This window comes from Capsicum annuum, chromosome 9 (genome assembly GCF_002878395.1).
Source record: "Capsicum annuum cultivar UCD-10X-F1 chromosome 9, UCD10Xv1.1, whole genome shotgun sequence".
NCBI lineage: Eukaryota > Viridiplantae > Streptophyta > Magnoliopsida > Solanales > Solanaceae > Capsicum > Capsicum annuum.
This window is the reverse complement of record NC_061119.1, coordinates 171,840,647-171,859,061: the sequence shown is the minus strand read 5'-3', so window position 1 is coordinate 171,859,061 and position 18,415 is coordinate 171,840,647.

Here is an 18,415-nt window from a genome sequence, read left to right as displayed (position 1 = left end):
CAGAATAAGTAAGCACATAGAAGAATGTAGAACCATAGCCAAATGCAATTGAGACAGATCAAACATCCACTAAAACCGTACCTGTGGCCACTGTACTAAAAGCTCCTGCCTCGAATCCATCTTAAGAAGCATATCACCAAGCTAATTTTACCGAGCTACTGATGATGTATCTCTTTGTCTCCATTGTGGTAATCCCTCCTATAGTGCCTGAGATGACCACATATGAAGCAACCTGAATGAGTAGGAATCCACTAAATTGAATCTGGGGATCCTAAATAGCTATTACAACCTGACTATCTCTTAGAATAACCATGAAAAGTTTGGCCTTTACTATAAATATTGCTATCGTTATCAAGTATAGGGGGCCTCTTAGTCACATGCCCCTCGCGCCACTAGACAAACTCCTCTAAAAACTCTTGAGTAAAATAATCTAATAAAAGAGGAGGTGATCCATCTGATCTACTTTCAACAATAGTCCTTCACAACTATTTGGGTGGTCTAGACAACTAAAAAGTACTGAAATTCACTCCACTAGGGTCTTCTAGGCCTAATTGTGGAACCTCTTATGAAACCAATTAAGAACTCATAAGAATGACCTTTAGATTCCCATTGAATTAAGGGAGATACACCATTATAAAATCCACAAACCTACTCTACTTCTCCATAGACATAATGGGTAGAGTCACTAGATAGGTAGCAATATCACATCCTCACTAACAAAACCTATATTAGTAGCCAATTAAGTATCTGGAGTCTAAGGCCCCAAATTAGTACGCTGAATGAAAGTCTGAGCCATCCCCTCTAAGAAACCCAATGATATGGCGTGGAAGCACGACACTTTTGATGCTTAAAAACATAAATTTATGTGTCAACTTAGGGTATTTTGTTGGATATGATACACTTTGGTGTGAATTGTAGGTAAAATAGGTCTACAACAGTATTTGAACAAAAAGAGAAGAAAAAGACATGAAAATGACAAACTCTGATTAGTATAAAGTCAGTCTCTGAGTCGTAACCAATTGATATGACTCGTATACTGAATCATATAAATAATAGAACCAAAAGACAAAATGAGGAATCGAGTATGAGAAAGATACGACTCAAGTACCCCAATCGTAAGCTAGGGTACGAGTCGTATGAGATACGACTCAAGTACCCCAATCGTAAGCTAGGGTACGAGTCGTATGCAGAAGTCGTGAGCATAAAAAAACCTGTATCCAGGAGTTGAAGTATCACAGCTATACGAGTTAAAAGTATGAGTACGACTCGTGTAGGGATGTTGTATACAAACTAGTGTTCAAGACCTGAAAAGACTGAGGTCCCAGGTAGATACGGATGAAGGACATGAGTCGTACACTAAGGTATGACTCATAAGCAGAAGTCATATGCTGAACATAGAGTTGAAGCCTATGGAATATTATACACTGGAATGGATACAACAAGTTAGGGTACGAATCGTAAGCTAGGGATACAAATGAAGATTGAGTCGTATCGAATTCTGACTTAAATTTACTAGGATTTTGATGTTATTTTGAGATACTATAAATAGCCTAGGTTTTATATTTTATTAGGTTATGCGTTGTGATGTTCTTTTATGCATTATTACACATTATTACCTACTTTTACAATTGTTCTTGAGATTTGAGGGTTTTATTCAATTAAAAACTTTGGAGTTTATTCATCTTATTATTGTGCTGCTGATTTTATGTGTTATTCATTGATAACCATGGTTTCTTGCACAAACATGAGTAGCTAATCTCCTCAGAAATGGTTGTGGGAATCCTGGAAGATTAGCTATGTAGAGAAAGTGTGAGACTCAATTGTTCTATAGTTTCTGCATGTATCTTAATTCTTCTTCGCAATAATTAAACTCATAGCAGTTGCAGACGTTTGAGATTGCCTTTATTCATATCCATTTGATAACCAAGAAGCTTGCAATTAGGAAAAATATGATTTAAGATAGTGATTTAGGGTACGATAACCAAGTATCTCATCTTATCACTTGATCCTACCCCGACAAGTGTAACTAAGGTCTTATCAAGGGACAATATGGAAATACCCTAAGACGATAACCAAGTCAAAGGGTGAAATTTATCTGCTAAGCAGTGGATAATACCTATCTTGTAGTCTTTGCATGTATAATAGCAAAATACTTGGGTTGACCATAAGAAATTTTTGAAGTTGAGAAGCCTGGGGTAACACAGACCTAGCATTCATCTCATATTGATTTCAACTCAACAACACTCAAGAATTGGTCTCTAATTGCAATTGATAACAAAAAGCCCCCATTTACTTTCCTGTACTACTTGTGGATTACATTAAGTCAAGAAACTATTCATATTTTCCCTGTTGGATTGACCCCAATGTTGTTGGGTTATTATAACGACATCAAATTTTGGCATTGTTGTCGGGGATGATGGTTGAGTAGTAAATTAAATTGGTGAAGTTCGCAGGTTTTTAATTTTTTGTTTTTTCTTTGGCATGCGTCGGTGTATGCTAAGTATGAGGAGTAGAGGCAATCCCTTACTCCTATTTGATCCAAAGCTTGAAAGAATCCATTAAACACCTAGAAGGATGTCAGGACAAGTTCATGATGGGGTTCAAGACCCCCACATATGGACCTAAATGTAGCCCTCTCACGTGCTCTATTAGATCCATAAAATATTATAGACTTACAGACATAACAACTATTGGAGTAAGAATGTAGAAAAGCAGAAGAAGCCAGACTTGCTACAGAGGCGGTAGTATCTCAGTAAGGAGGAATGGTATTACCGAGATTGGTTGTTGATCATCGAGTTCAGATAGGCAGGGCTCTATTTATTCTAGCATATCAGCACTTAGACCCATATGAGGAAGTTGATGATGATCTGGGTTATGTTGAACGTATGGAGTCTGGAGCCATTTTCCCCCTCCTTTAGCCCCTAATGTAGAGTTTGATATCACTAGTGTTATAATCCAATTGCTGAATCTGAAGGGTGTGTTTTCAGGAGCGGCAAAAGATGACGTAAACATGCGTCTTACAAATTTTCTCGGGATCTGTACAAATTATAATATTCTTTGGGTTAATTAAGAAGCATTAAGATTAAGGTTGTTCTCATTTTCTTTGATTGGAGAAGCATATTTATAGTTAGGGGAACTTCCTGGAGGACTTTTCACTACTTGGCATTAGTTGAAGACACAATTTCTAAGTGGATTCTTCTTTCCTGCACAGATGTTACAATTGAAGGATAAAGTTTACAATTTCAAATAGCTACCTGAAGATTCTATGTATGAGGCATGGATTTGATTCAAGAAGAAGTTTATCATGGTACTGAATCACAAAATCAAAGGATCTAACTTGTCTGAGATCTTCTATCGATCATTGAATGATAGCTTAAGAGCTATAATATATACAATTTTAGAAGGAGCAGTTAAGTGTCTTCGCTGGAAAGTTGCACAGGAAATGCTAGATGACATTGTGATTACTAACAGAGGATGGCATATTCGAGATTTGGAACATGGTGGTGGTACATATGCTATTGGAGCAACAAATACGTATGGATTAGAAAATTACAGGGTAGCACAAGAGGTTGCACAACTTTATGCAGATATTGGGTTGCTTACAAAACAATTTATGTCAATGAATGTTAAGAAGGTAAATAAAGTAGTGACATAGAGGTCTACCTCCAAACCATTCAAGATCGAATCTAAGAAAGAGGCAAAGTACCTTGATCGTAGATTGATATGATATATACAAAACTATTATAATGATACATACAGAGAGAAGAGTATAGTTAGAAATGGTGATTGGCGGGGTAAGGAGGACTATAAGAAGAAGAGTGATAGATATATTTCACCAGGTAATTAAGATACAGAGTCCAGAATGGAGAAACTTTTGGCCAAGCTGGTCAAAGGGAAAGAAAATCAAGAAAACTACTTGAAGGATATCAAAGCTGATCTGTCAGGATTGAACTAGAAAGTTGAGTCACATGCTACAACAATCAAGTAGTTAGAACAGGAGTTTGGTCATATGTCAGCCACAGTGAATCAAAGATAACTTGGCACTCTTCCAAGAAATACAGTGGTAATTCCCATAAATGATAGTCAATGCCATGCCGTTACCTCTTAGAGTGGTAAGATTACTATAGATCCAACTATATCCATAGCTGATAAGAAGAAGAGTGAGGAGGAGTCGGTTGATGTTAGGAGCATAACAAGATAAATAAAGGAAAGAAAATTCTAAAGAGCCTATGCTAAAACCCATTCCAAGATCACTTCCTCCCTATTCGCAAAGATTGAGAAAAAAATAAGAAAAAGGTAAGTATCAAAATTTTTTGTCTATGTTAAAAGAGTTAATTATCAACATACCACTTATAGAGGCTTAGAGTAGATGCCAGGATATGAAAAATTCATGGAGGATTTGATCACCAAGAAAATGTCAGTCAGTTATGAACCTGTTGACAATATTTGTCATTGCAGTGTTGTAGTCACTAGATCTTTGGTAGAAAAAAAGAAGAAACCTTTCACAATACCTTGCACTATTAGATCTTTCAACTTTAATCAAGCATTATGTGATTTGTGGGATAGCATCAACCTCATGTCCTTTCCTGTATTCAAACAGTTAGGGTTGGGAGCTCCCAAACCCACTACCATGAGACTAGTAATGGCGGACAGGACATTAAAGAAGCCTGTTGGTATCCTTTATGATGTTTTTGTAAAAGTGTCTTATTTCATATGTCCCTACTAATTTTTTTATATTAGACTATGAAGTGGACATTCAAGTTCCCATTATATTGGAAAGACCATTTTTGGCATAGGACGATGATTGATCTGGTGAAAGTACATCTGATGCTGTGACTCAATGATGAACAGATGACATTCAATGTATGAAAATATATGAAGCATCCTTATAAATTGAGGGTGGTGTCTGTGATTAATGTAGATAATGAGGAGACAGGTTCATTCCATGATGTTGATACAGTTCCTCTGTGGGATGATAGTTCTGATACAATTGTTCCTATTGAAGAGAGGTTGGGTGTTAAAGTTCTTATGGCTATGATTATAAATTTTGACTCTGAACGTATCGAGGAGTATGAAGAGTTAGTGGGTGAATTGAACGGTGATGGTTATAATGATGCACCAAAGAAGTTTGATCTATAGTTAAAGAATTGAACTACTCTATCTGCTCACCCATCTATTGAGGAACCACCGGTGGTAGAATTAAAGGCCCTTCCATCTCACTTGCAATATACATTTTGGGGGGCCAACAATACTTTTCCAGTTTATTATTTCAGTTGATCTAAGCCAGTCAGAGGCAGAAGCATTACTTTTAGTGTTGTAAATTTTCAAGATGGCTTGTAGATGGTCCATTACTGATATTGTAGATGAATGCCTGGTTTGTGTACTCACAAATTTTAGCTTGAGTCAGATTATGTTCCATCTTTTGAACATCAGTGTCGACTCAACCTTTCTATACGGGAGGTGGTTAAGAAGGAGATCATCAAGTGGTTGGATGCTCGTGTAGTGTTTCCTATTGCTGATAGCAAATGGGTTAGTCTAGTTTAATGAGTACCAAAAAGGATGGAATAACTATCATGACTAATGAGAAGAATAAGCTAGTGCCAATGAGATCAATCACTGGATAGAGAATGTGCATAGATTATAGGAAGTTAAATGCATGGACTCAGAAGGACCATTTTCCTATGTTGTTCATGGATCAGATGTCGGACCGATTACCAGCCAGATAATGGTATTAATTTCTTGATGGATACTCAGGATATAATTAGATACTATTGTGCCTAAGGACCAAGATAAGACTACCTTTACGTGTCCTTATGGGACCTTTGCATTCAAACAAATGTCATTTGGTCTATGGAATACTCCAACCATATTTCAAAAATGTATGATATCTATTTTCTCTTATATGGTCGAAGACACTATTGAAGTTGTTATGCATAATTTTTTAGTTTTTGGTGATTCTTTTGATGACTGCCGTATTCACTTGGCAAAGGCTCTAAAATGGTGTGAGGAGTACAACTTGGTACTTAATTGGGAGAAGTGCCATTTCATGGTCAAATAAGGAATTGTCCTTAGGCACAAAATTTTAAAGAGAGGCATAGAGGTTGATCAAGCAAAGATTGAAGTGATTGAAAAATTTCCTTACCTAATATATGTAAAGGAAATTCAGAGTTTTCTAGAGCATGCACATTTTTATAGGCATTTTATCAAGGACTTCTCAAAGATTGCTAGTCCACTTTGCAAGCTTCACGAGAAGGAGGTAAAATTTGATTTTGATGATGCATGTAAGAAGACTTTTGAAAGCATAAAAGAAAAGTTGGTATCTACTCCAATTATTATGTCTCCTGATTGGGTTTTACCTTTCGAAATTATGTGTGATGCTAGTGGATTGGCCTTACTTGGACAAAGAAAAGAAAAGATCCTTAGTCCCATTTTCTATGATAGTAAGCCACTAAACCCTGCTCAAAAGAACTATACCATGATAGAGCAAGAGTTATTGGCAATGGTTCTTGCCTTTGAAAAGTTTAGATCTTACTTGATTGGGACAAAGGTGATTGTGGACACAGACCATATGGAATTACGGTACTTAATGGTTAAGAAGGATGCAAAGCCGAGGCTTATTTGTAGGGTGATGTCATTGTAAGAATTTGATTTAGAGGTGAAAAGTAGAAAAGACACAGAAAATCAAGTTGTGGATCACTTGTATAGACTAGATGAGGAAGCTATGCAGAAGGTTGCTAAGGGATTGGAGATTGATGACAGTTTTCTAGACAAACAGATATTGGCAGCTTCCCAAGATTTAATTATATGGTTCACAGATTGTGTAAATTACTTAGCAAGTGATGTAGTCCCAGAAGATCTTTCATATCAGAAAAGAAAGAAGTTCATGCACGAGGTAAGAAAATTTTTTTGGGATGAACCTTATCTTTTTAAAATTTGTGTAGATGAAATCATTTATAGGTGCATACCTGAAGTGGAGATGATAAGCATACTTGAAGCTTGTCACTCATCTCCAATTGGGAGTCATCATAGAGGGACTCGCACCACTCATAAGATCCTATAATGCTGCTACTATTGGCTAACCATATACAAAGATGCACATAACTATACTGCCACTGTGATCAGTGTCAACAACAAGGTACTATTTCTATAATACATGAATTACCTAAGAACACTATCTTAGAATTAGAAGTGTTCGATGTATGGGGCATAGATTTCATGGGAACTTTTATGAGTTTGTGTGGCATGAAGTACATACTTGTAGTTGTTAACTATGTTTTAAAGTGGGTGAAGGCAAATGTGTTTCCTAATAATGAAGCAAGGAGTGTTACCATATTTTTTATGAAGAATATCTTCTCTTGACTCGGTATTCCATATGGTATTATAAGTGACGGAGGGTCACATTTTTGCAATAATATATTCAAGAGTCTACTTGACAAATATGGAGTGAATCATAAGGTGGCAACACCTTATCATCCACAGACTAGTGGACAACTTGAAGTGTCCAATAGAGAAACTAAGTCCATATTGGAGAAGACTGTAAATGTCAATAGAACTGATTGGGCAAGAAAATTAGATGATGCATTATAGCTCATCGTACTACTTACAAAACCCCCATAGGTGCTTCACCTTATCGGCTTGTGAATGGTAAAGCTTACCATTTGCCAATTGAGCTTGAGCATAAGGCGTATGGGTGTTGAAGAAGCTGAATCTAGAATGAAATGATACAGCCAAGTCAAGGTTGAATAAAATCAATGAGTTGGATGAATTCCAACTTTAGGCATATGAAAGTTCAGCACTTTACAAGGAGAAGATGATGTTACATCATGACCGAAAGATTGAGAAAAGGGTATTTAAAAAAGATGGCCAAGTGCTACTTTACAATTTTAGACTTCATTTGTTTCCTATTAAGATAAAGTCTAGGTGGCATGGTCTATTCATTATAACAAGATTTTATCCCTATGGTGCTTTAGAACTGAAAACGGATGGTTTAAGCCCATTCAAGGTAAACAGACAATGAGTAAAGCACTACATGGGAAACATAGAAGAGGTGAAAGAATTAGCTGACATTGACCTTTATGAAGTTTGAGTAATCAAGGAAATTACATCGTGCTGCGATGTTAAATTAATAATTGTATGGTAGGCAACCCATGAGGATAGTTGGTGAAGTCTAAGTATCCAACTTAGCCACATCGTGCTACAGCGTTAAATCAAGCATTGTGTGGGAGACAACCCATGTTGTTTAGCTTATTGCAATTATAGGGGAATGTATTTTTTTCAATGTACAGGGCTAAAGAATGTATACAAAATCTAGAAAATTTTAAAAGGTCTCATACGGACTCTTTTCGAGTCGTATCTATATGATACGACTCATGAGTAAGAGTCCTATTAGCCTGGGAGAACAAGCAAAATTAGAGAGTAGTTACTGGAATGAATACAACTCCTAATACCATTCTTACCCTTTGGGTATGATTCATGACCAAGAGTCGTACCCCTTCCAGAACCCAGGTAAGATCCCAAGGCCATACGAGTCAAAAAAATAACCCGTAAGCCTGGGTACATGTAATCCCCCGATAGTCCAAACCAATGTTAAGACCATTTTTCATGCTCCTACAAGGTACATTATAGTTCTTTGGTAGTTTATGAGTGATTTTGATGTATATTAAGACCTTAAATAACTCCCAGCTATTAGACAAATCAAATTATTCCTTACCAATTGAGTTTTCGAGAAGGATATTGCAATAGTCAACTTCAAATGAGATTATCTTTTATTATACTGAGAATTTTCAAGATTAATACCCACCAAATGATAGGAAAATGAATTATCTTTCCAACGACACCAATTTCATCAAAATTCGATACTCGGGTGAGAAGTTATGACACTTTTAATGAAAGGCAGTAGCCCATCGCGATTAGGCCGTGTTGCAGTTATGACCAAAATCACATTTGTCCTTTTCTAATGTGTCATCGCAATTGGCACCGTGTGGACCCAAGGTTCAAATTCACGTTCGGTGGGGCACCGCGATAGTGTCGCATCGTGCCAAGGTGCTAAATCGGGATTAACCATTTCCAGTGGCACAACGCGATAGCACCGCATCACACCGTTGGAAAAAATGAGTATTGTCCTTTTGTAGTGGCGCAATGCGATAAGCACCGCATCACGCCGAAGGTCAAGATCTAGATTTTCAGTTTAGTTCCGAGTTTTAATTCCCAAGGTTAGTTTGGTCTTTTCCCATAGATCCCAAATCATGTCAACAAAGGACTTAACCTATCCTAAGCATATTATATAGATTTTTCATCAATTTACTCTCCAAGAAAACCCTAGGCTTCAATATGCAACTCCACAAAACTCCAAAATTCAGCATTCTTTTTCTAAGATAATTCAAATTCAAGGCTTCCAATTCAAGAACTTTCGAGAATTCTTCAATCAAGGTATGTTAAGTGTTTATCTATGGGTCCCTTTCACCCATGGAGCCAAAGAATTTAATTTTTAAATTCAAAGTTATGATCTTTTACAAGTTATTATGATTTTTAACCATGAATTCCCATGAATCTTGATTCTATATAATGTTTACATGAAATTGTTATTGTTATTAAACCCCACACGTTTGAATAATGTTATTTATTGATTTAAACCATAAGTAGTGATGTTGATGTTGAAATCATGCTATTACTACAAGCTTTAAATTATTTCCATGCTAAGCTTTCACTATGCATATCAAGTGTTTGATGAAATGCCTATAAGAATGAATTTTGAATGAATGCTTTCATATTATGTCCCCAAAGTTTTAGTACTATATTGCTATTATTGCTATCGAGTCTTGGGGGTTGTGAATACCCAAAAACTTAGTTATTTACTTAGCCTCAGTATCTTTAGAATAGTTTCAGACTTGTTATGAGCAGTATCAGTTCAGACAGTTATCACGATTAGTTAAACATAGAATAGTTCTATATTCTAAGTCAGTTCAGTTGGGAGTAGAATTTAGGACCGAGTGAGTGAAAGGATGGACGCTTTCCCATCAGGTAGGTAGAGTCATTAGTAGTAGTCCTTATACTCCAGAACTACATAGCCAGCGTAGGATTTGAGGAGTCACCCGTCAGTTTAGGCTTGACTACCTCCTCGGGGTCACCCATCATTTTAAGATTGATACCCTTAGTCCTTTGAGATAGTACATTAGTGGATCCACATAGCCAATGTTAGTACTCGTGACATTGTATTGACACCCTTCCAACTGAGGTCACAAGTTGGACCCCAAATTACTTATTGGGGCATGTCGATTAGATGATAGTTTCCACAGTCTCAATCCAGTGATCAGCTCAGTAATTTAGTTTAAATTTTGATTGACCATAACATACAGATATCAGTTATTCATGTATCAATATTTAGTATTTTAATTTTCAAATTATATTCAGAATATATTTTATTCTTGGTCATGCATTCTCAATATTTATAGATTTCATGCATTTTTTCAGTACATCAGGCTATCCATTCAGTCAATTATTACTCCTGTACATGAAACCATGCATATCAACCTACCTTATTTAACATACCAGTACATTCAATGTACTGACCCCATACTCATTTCTTATGCTATGCTATCTTATATCATAGGTTTAGACGCTTAGGTTCCCGACCACACTTAGATATCCCAGAACATCAGTAGAAGTAGTCATGGTGAGTTCTCATATTTTAAGGGCAGACTATGTTTATTTTTCATGCTTTCAGTTCAGTAGTTAGTTGGAGTTAGTTGGGGCCTATCCCATCAACTCTTATTCAGACAGTATTAGAGGCTTTTAGACAGTCAGTCAGTTGTCATAATCATATAAGTTTCAGAAAGTTATTTTTCGGTGGTTGTTTCCGGATTTATGATTCAAAAATATTTTAGTACTTAAAACCTTATGGCATATTCAGATATTCCACATATGTTTTTTCTTATTATTATTCAGTGCTCACAGTAGGTACTAGCTCATGGGTTAGCTTGTGGTTACTTGTGACCATAAATACCGTATGGCATCCAGGGTGTACTCCCAAGGCATTACAAACTAGGTATCAGAGCCTAAGGTTTTAAAGTATCCTAGAAAGTCTTAAAGCCATGTCAACTAGAGTCTTGTCATAGGTATAAAGTGCACCACACTTATGGACAAGAGGCTACGAGGTATTTTAAGAAAAGTTTCCCTTATTTCAGTATTCATGTCGTGTAACTGAGCATGAGCTCATGTTAAAGTCTCTGTCTAATCTATTCTCTCTTCTATTTACAGAACATGCCTCCCAGAAAGATAAGCGGAAGAAGAAATATGAACTAATAAGCACCTCTACCCGTTTAGAAAAATCCATTGAACGAGCATGTTTCACATACAGAGTTCAGAGTTGCATTCATTACTCTAGATCACTCTATAGCGGCTTCGAATGTTTAGCCAGCCATTATTCTATCCAACCCAGTGGCCAATACTACCGCATCTAGGATTCAAGACTTTACCCGAATGAATTGTTCTCTATTTTAAGGATCCAAATCTGAAGAGGATCTACAGGAATTCTTAGACATGGTCCAGAAGGTAACAAATATTATGGGGTTGAGTTCTAGTGAGAGTGATGAATTAGTTGCTTACCAGTTGGAGGATGTAGACCATACCTGATTTAGGCAGTAGAAAAAGGACAGAGGTACAGAAGCAGGGCCTGTAGAGTGGGGGGAGTTTGCTACAACCTTCTTAGATAGATTCTTTCTGCTGGAGATGAGGAAATCCAAAGTTTTAGAGTTTATCAACTTGAGGTAGGGTAACATGAGTGTGTAGGAGTATTCCCTTAAGTTTACTAAGCTAGTTAGGTATGCTCCTCATTTGGTGGCTGATAGAAGGTCTAGGATGAGCAAGTTTGTGTCTGGGGTATCTGACAGTGTGGTCAAAGAGTTTAGGACTGGATGTTAATTAAAGAGATGGACATATCTAGGCTTATGGTCCACGCTCAACAAATTGAGGGGTAGAAGCTTAAAGTAAAGGAGAGAGAGAACAAGAGGGCTAGAACAGGTAGCTTTAATTTTACTTAGCCAAATTCAGAAGGTGGTAACCGTCCTTATTTCCATCAAAAATCTTTAGCTCCTGCCTCATCTTCAGCTAGTGCCCTTGTGCCAAGGGTTAGAAATGATAATAGGGATAGTGCACTAGGATCTAAGTTCCAAGGAAGTGTAAACAGTGGTCATACAAATCCTCTTTGCTAGAAATATGGTGAAAACCATCAGGGTGAGTATAGAGATGGAAGTGATGTATGCTTTAGGTATGGCAAGCCAGGCCATTGGATCCGAGAGTGTCGAGTAGTTGCTCAGAAAAAAAGGGATTTGAGCCAACAGGGCCAGTCCCATTAGTCATTAGTTCTAGCCGGCCACCTAACTCAGTAGGGTGCCGCCTTCAGTGATACTAGTGGTCAGCATCAGAATAGGATCTATGCTTTTCAGTTATATCAAAATTAAGAAAGTTCTCCTAATGTGGTAACTGGTATGTTACAAGTCTTTTATTTCCATGTTTATGCTTTACTAAAACTCGAAGCTTCTTTTTCTTTTGTAACCCCTTGTATAGACGTCAACTTCAGAGTCAGTCCCAAAATCTTAGTAGAGCCTTTCTCAGTGTCTACCCCTGTCGGTAAGTCTATCATAGCCTGCGGGTATACAGGAACTGCCCGATTACAATGTCTCAGAAATTTACTTTAGTTGATCTCGTGGAGTTAGAGATGATGGATTTTGATGTCATTCTCGATATGGATTGGCAACAATCATGGTATGCTTTAGTTGATTGTAGAAATAGAGTATTTCATTTTTAGTTTCTAAATAAACCAGTCCTTGAATAGAGGGGTAGTACTACAATGCTTAGGGGTCACCTTGTTTCATACCTTGGAATGAGGAAAATAATATCCAAGGGGTGTATTTATCATCTTGTCCAAGTCAAGGACTCTAATTTTGAGGCTCCAAATCTTGAGTCAGTTTCAGTAGTAAGGGATTTTCCAAATGTGTTCCCTGAAGATCTTCTCTGAGTTCCTCCCAAAAGGAAAATTGACTTCGGAATTGAGCTTCTTCCAGATACCCAGCCTATCTCTATTCCACCATAAAGAATGTCTCCAGCTAAACTTAAAGAGTTAAAAGAAAAATTAAAAGATCTCCTAGATAAGGTTTTCATCAGGCCCAGCTTTTCCCCATGGGGAGCACCAGTTCTGTTCGTGCATAAGATAGACGGTTCTTTTAGAATGTGAATTGACTACTGTCAGTTGAACAAAGTCACAATCAAGAAAAAAAAATCCACTCCCCAGAATTAATGACTTATTTGGCCAACTTCAGGGTACCAATTATTTTTCTAAGATAGATCTCTGATCTGGCTATCATCATCTCAGAGTCAGAGAATGTTAATTTCAAAAATAGCTTTCAGAACTCGGTATAGTCACTTTAAGTTTCTAGTCATGTCCTTGGGCCTCACAAATTCTCTAGCAGCCTTCATGGACTTGATGAATTCAGTGTTCAAGCATTACTTAGACATGTTCTTCATAGTCTTCATTGATGACATTCTTGTCTATTTCCATAACAAAAATGATCATGCAGACCACCTCAGAATAGTATTGCAGACTCCTAGAGCCCATCAGTTCTTTGCTAAATTTAGTAAGTGGGAATTTTAACTAAGATCAGTAGCTTTTCTTGGACATATTATTTCCGGTGATGACATTAGAGTTGATCCTCAAAAGACCAAAGAAGTAAGAAATTAGCCTAGACCTATCTCTCCGACAGATATCAGGAGTTTCTTGGGTCTAGCTGGCTATTACCGACGGTTTGTTGAAGAGTTCTTGTTTATTGTATCCCCCATATCTAGATGACTCAGAATAAAGTTAAGTTTCAGTGGTCAGACTCTTGTGAGAAGATTTTTTAGGAGTTGAATACTCGACTCACCACAGCTCTAATTTTGACGCTACCTGATAGTTAGATGGGTTTGTTGTGTAGTGTGATGCTTCCAGAGTTGGTTTTGGGTATGTTTTGATGTAGAAGGGTAAGGTTGTGTCCTATGCCTTTAGACAGCTTATGCCCCATGAAAAGAATTACCCTACCCATGATCTTGAGTCAGTAGCTGTTGTATTTGCCTTACAGATTTGGAGATACCATTTGTATAAGGCTTATGTTGATGTGTTCACAGATCATAAAAGCTTGAAGTATGTGTTTTTGCATAAGGATTTGAACCTCCGCCAGAGAAGGTGGTTAGAATTATTAAAAGATTATGATATGAGTGTTTTGTATCACCTGGGCAAGGCCAATGTAGTGGCAGATACCCTAAGTAGATTGTCTATGGGTAGAATTACTCATGTTGAAGATGACAAGAAGAAGTTAGTTCAAGAATTCATCAGCCAACGAGGTTAGGTGTTCGTTTAGTTAATTCAGCTGAGGGTAGCTTTTGGGTTCAGAATAGTTTGGAATCTTCTTTGATTCCAAAAGTGAAAGAAAAGCAGGATAGGGATCCTAGTCTGGTGAAGTTGAAGGAGTCAATCAGAGATCAGAAAGTAGAAGTTTTCTCCCAAAGAGAGATAGTGTGTTGCATTTCCAGGGTAGACTGTGTGTGTTGTGTGTTGATAAGTTGAGATAACGAATTCTTACAGAAGCACATGGTGTAGATTACTCGCTTCATCCAGGGGCCACGAAGATGTATCGTGATCTGTAGGAAATATATTGGTGGAGTGTGATGGAGAGGGATATTGTAGAGTTTGTAGCTAAGTGCTCCACTTATCAGCAGGTTAAGATTGATCAGAAGCCAAGTGGGTCCATGCAGGAGTTCAGTATTCCTACTTGGAAATGAGAAGTAGCGAACATGGATTTTATGGCAGGTTTGCCTCGTACTCATCAACAACATGATTCCATTTGGGTCATTATGGATAAGATGACCAAATCAACCCATTTCATACCGGTCCATACTCCTTATTCAGCCAAGGACTATGCAAAGCCCTATATTAGAGAGTTGGTTAGGTTGCACGGTGTTTCATTATCTATCATTTCAGATAGAGGTACTCATTTTACCTCTTAATTTTGGAAAGCTTTCCAGAAGGGTCTTGGTACCCAAGTTTACCTCAGTACAACCTTTCACCCTCAGACAGATGGTCAAGTAGAGGGGACCATTCAAACCCTTGAGGATATGTTGAGAGCGTGTGTGGTTGACTTTAAGGGCAGTTAGGATGACCACTTGCCTTTGATTGAATTTTTGTATTATAACAGTTATCATTCCAGTATTCAGATGACTCTACTTGAGGTTCTATGTGGAAGGAGATATAGATCTCCGATTGGTTGGTTTGAAATTGGTGAAACTACTTTGATAGGGTTTGATTTAGTGTTTAATGCTTTGTAGAAAGTTCAGTTAATCTGAGAAAGGCTTAAGGCAACCCAAAGCCGACAGAAATCTTATACAGGCATGAGGATAAATTATCTTGAGTTTGAGATTAGTGATTTTGTATATCTAAAAATCTCTCCAATGAAGGGGGTAAAGAGGTTTGGTAAGAAGGGGAAGCTTAGTCCCCAATATGTTGGCCCTTATACAGTTTGAGCCGTCTCGGAAAGATGGCTTATGAATTTAAGTTGCCTGCAAACTTAGCATCAGTGCACCCAGTATTCCATATCTCTTTGTTAAAGAAGTGTGTTGGTAACCCAGATGTAGTTGTTCCCTTAGAAAGCGTAGATGTTCAGAACAACCTTTCTTACAAAGAAATTACAATCGAGATCCTTGATCGACAAACTCGTAGACTTAGGAAAAAAGAAGTTCCCCTAGTCAAGGTTCTTTGACAGAATCAGTCCGTTGAGGAATCCACTTAGGAAGAAGAAGAAGATATGTGGACTAAGTACCCTTATCTTTTCTCCGCAAACTCAGATTCAGATTAAGGTAGCAATCTTCTTTGAATTTATCCTTTCCCTGCTCAGTTTCAGCTACATATCATTCTCATATCATTCTTGCATTTATAGAACCTGTTCTATCATGTGTCATGTTTCAGACTTAGTCATGTAATCATGATTTCTTCAAGTATATTCAGCATGTAATCTCAAGTCCTCAATGCTTTGAGCTTAACCAATCTTATTCAAGGACGAATGTTCCCAAGGGGGAGATATTGTAATACCCCAAAAATGAAAACCAATGTTAGGACCATATTTCAAGATCCTTCAAGGTACATTATAGTTCTTTGGTAGTTTTGAGTGAGTTTGATGTATATTGAGGCCTCAAATAACTCTCAGCTATTAGACGAATTAAATTATTTCTTATTGATTGAGTTTTCGAGAAAGATGTTGCAATAGTCAACTTCAAATGAGCTTATCTTTTATTGCACTGAGAATTTTCCAGCTCAAGACCCACCAAATGATAGAAAATTGAATTAGATTTCCAATGACACCAATTTCTCCCAAATTCGATACTCGGGTGAGAAGTTATGATGACCAAAATCACATTCGTCCTTTTTCAGTGTCTCATCATGATTGGCACCGTATGATGCCAAGGTTCAAATTTATATTCAGTGGGGCACCGCGATAGAGCCTTGTTGCACCAAGGTTCCAAATCGGGATTATCCATTTCCAGTGGTGCAACGAGATAGCACCGCGTCACTCCGTTAGGAAAAATGGGGATTGTCCTTTTCCAGTGGCGCAACGCGATAAGCACCACATCGCACTGAAGGTCAAAATCAAGATTTTCAGTCCAGCTCCGATTATTAATTCCCAAGGTTAGTTTGGTCTTTTCCCGTAGACCCCAAATCGTGTAAACAAAGGATTTAACCTATCCTAAGCATATTATATTGATTTTTCATCAATTTACTCTTCAATAAAACCCTAGGCTTCAACATTCAACTCCAAGAAACTCCAAAATTCACAATTTTTTTCCAAGATAATTCAAATTCAAGGTTTCCAATTCAAGAACTTTCAACAATTCTTCAATCAAGGTATCTTAAGTGTTCATCCATGGGTCCCTTTAACCCATAGAGCACACGAATCTAATTTTTAAATTCAAAGTTATGATCTTTTACAAGTTATTATGATTTTTAACCATGAATTCTCATGAATCTTGATTCTATACTATGTTTACATGAAATTATTGTTGTTATTAAACTCCATACGTTTGAATAATGTTATTTACTGATTTAAACCATAATTAGTGATGTTGATGTTGAAATCATGCTATTACTACAAGATTTAAACTATTCTCATGCTTAGCTTACACTATGCATATCAAGTGTTTGATGAACTGCCTACAAGAATGAATTTTGAATAAATGCTTTTATATTATGTCCCCGAAGTTTTAATACTATTTTGCTATTATTGCTATCGACTCCTGGGGATTGTGAATACCCAAAAACTTAGTTGTTTACTTAGTCTCAGTATCTTCAGAATAGTTTTAGACTTGTTATGTGTAGTATTAGTTCAGTCAATTATCATGATCAATTAAACTTAGAACAATTCAGTATTCTGAGTCAGTATAGTTGGAAGTAGGATTTAGCACCGAGTGAGTGCAGGGATGGCGGCTTCCCCATCAGATTAATAGTCATTATTAGCAGTCCCTTTACTCCACAACTACGTAGCTAGCATAGGGTTTGAGGATTCACCCGTCAGTTCAGGCTTGACTACCTCCCATGGGGTCAACCGATAGTTTAGGCTTGACACCCTTAGTCCTTCGGGGCAATACATTAGTGGATCCACATAGCCGGTGTTAGTACCCATGGCACGGTACTGAGACTCTTTCAACTGGGGTCATAGGTTGGACCCCAAATTTCTCATTGGGGCATGTCGGTTTAATGATAGCTCCCACAGTCTCAGACCAGTGATCAGCACAGTAATTTAGTTTCTGTTTTGCTTGACCATAACATACAGATATCAGTTATTCATTTATCAGTATTCAATATTTCAATTTACAGATTATATTCAAAACATGTTTAGTGCTTTGTCATATATTCTCAGTATTTACAGATTTAATGCATTCTATTCAGTACGTCATGCTATTCATTCAGTCAGTTATTACTTATGTACATAAAACCATGCATATTAGCCTACCTCATTTAGCATACCAGTACATTCAAAGTACTGACCACATACTCATTTTTTGTGCTATGATGTTGCATATCATAGGTTCGGATGCTCAGGTTTTCGACCGCACTTAGATATCCCAGCACATCAGTAGCAGCAGTCGTGGTAAGTCCTTAAATTTTGAGGACAGACTGTTTATTTTTCATGCTTTCAGTTCAGTAGTTAGTTGGAGTTAGTTGGGGCCTGTCCCATTAACTCTTATTCAGACAGTGTCAGAGGCTTTTAGATACTTCAGATTTTCAGTCAGTTTGTCATTATTTTATCAGTTTTAGACAGTTCTTTTCTGAATTTATGATTCATAAATGTTTTTAGTACTTAAAACCTTATGGCGTATTCAGATATTCCGTATATGT